The following is a 1,981-nucleotide window of genomic DNA, read 5'->3' as shown; positions in this document are numbered from 1 at the left end:
CCTCCTCCGGGACGTCGACCACCTCGGAGAACCGTTTCTGCAACAGTTCCAGCACCCGAGGGGAGGAGCGGTTAGGGGGTCCATCATGCCGACATTGCTCACCCTTCGCCACATTCGCCCAAGAGCGGCCCACCTCCGCGATCCCAGCGCCTGAATCCTTCCTCCCTTCGCCTGAATCCGTCCCAGCTCCCGTCGATCCTCGGGCCGCAGATCCACCCCCCACGCCGGACATCCCCACACCCTCAACCTATTCGACACAATACCCCAAAGACCCACCCGAAAGCGCGAACATTGATGCACCCGCTCATTGCAAGTTTTTGGGCCATATATCCACAGCGGTGGGCTTCGAATTGTCCACCCCTAGGGCTGTTAACGAGCCGAGCCGAGCCCGAGCCTCCGCAGGCTCGGCTCGGCTCGTTTCACCAACTTCCCGGCTCGGGCTCGGGCTCGGTACCGAGCCCAGGATTGGGCTCGGGCTCGGGCGGCATAGCTCGGGCTCGGGCTCGTGAAGCTCGTTTGCCCGAGCCCGAGCTCGAGCCCGAGCGGCGAGCCCGAGCCCGCCCCATCCCCAGCCCCATCCGGCCATCCCCGTCCCTGTCTCCGTCGACCGTCGGAGAGAAGAACGAGCAGCCGCCAGCCGAGCTCAGTTCCGGCGGTTCGTCGGAGAAGAATGAAGGAAGGAAAGAGAAGAAGAAGAGAAGAAGGATAGAAAGAAATTAAAAAAAGGAGAAGAATGACTCACCTTCTTCTTCTGAGACGAACGAAGGGCGGCGGAGGGAGCTCGGATCTGGAGAGCTCGCGGTCGTTAACAGCCCTAACGACCGGTGCCTTCTTCTGAGACGAACGAAGGGCGGCGGAGGGAGCTCGGATCTGGAGAGAGGGAGAGGGAGAGACGAACGAAGGCGACTCAGAAGAAAGAAATAAAAAAAGAGAAGACTCACCTCGTCGGCCGGTGCCTTCTTCTGAGACGAACGAAGGGCGGCGGAGGGAGCTCGGATCTGGAGAGCTCGCGGTCGTTAACAGCCCTAACGACCGGTGCCTTCTTCTTCTGAGACGAACGAAGGGCGGCGGAGGGAGCTCGGATCTGGAGAGAGGGAGAGGGAGAGACGAACGAAGGCGACTCAGAAGAAAGAAATAAAAAAAAAGGAGAAGACTCACCTCGTCGGCCGGTGCCTTCTTCTGAGACGAACGAAGGGCGGCGGAGGGAGCTCGGATCTGGAGAGCTCGCGGTCGTTAACAGCCCTAACGACCGGTGCCTTCTTCTTCTGAGACGAACGAAGGGCGGCGGAGGGAGCTCGGATCTGGAGAGCTCGCGAAAGCGACGATCGCCGGTGGAGGAGTCGGCAAAGAGGGGAAAAGAGAGAGGGGAGAAACGGAACCGAGCTCGGCATCGGCGGCGGAGGGAGGCAGCGAGTCATCGGCGGCGGAGGAGAAAGGCGAGAGGGGAGGGGAGGGACACCCGGAGGGGAGGAGGGGAGGGACACCCGGAAGAGAGGAGGGGAGGGCACCGGAAGCTTCTGGAGAAACCCAGAAGAAAGGAGAAGAAAAAAATAAAAAAAAAAGAGGAGGTGGTCAGCCAATCAGGTGGGAGGGAAGGATTAACGGATTGGGTTTGGATTAACGGGCTAAGTCCCAACCCAAACCAATCCAATTCGATTTTGGAGCTCTCTTTTGGGCTCGTTTGGGCTCGCGAGCTGCTCGGGCTCGAGCTCGGGCTCGGGCTCAGATTTAAACGGGCCTCATTTTGGGCTCGGGCTCGGGCTCGTTTGACTAACGAGCCGAGCTCGAGCCGGGCTTTTACCGAGCCGGGCCCGAGCCGAGCCCGAGCAGCTCGGCCCGTTTGACAGCCCTATCCACCCCCGCGCCAAGTGTAACATAACGGAGGGCCTCGCATCTCGCCCGATACGTTTGAGCCATACCGGTACTGATACGAACCGCTGTCTCGGCCCCAGAAAGCCGATAGATGGGCCCCTTTTTGCAT

This window comes from Phoenix dactylifera, chromosome 14 (genome assembly GCF_051530095.1).
Source record: "Phoenix dactylifera cultivar Ajwa chromosome 14, Ajwa_hap1_PhDact_Kaust_v1.1, whole genome shotgun sequence".
Lineage (NCBI taxonomy): Eukaryota > Viridiplantae > Streptophyta > Magnoliopsida > Arecales > Arecaceae > Phoenix > Phoenix dactylifera.
This window is presented reverse-complemented; position numbering follows the sequence as displayed.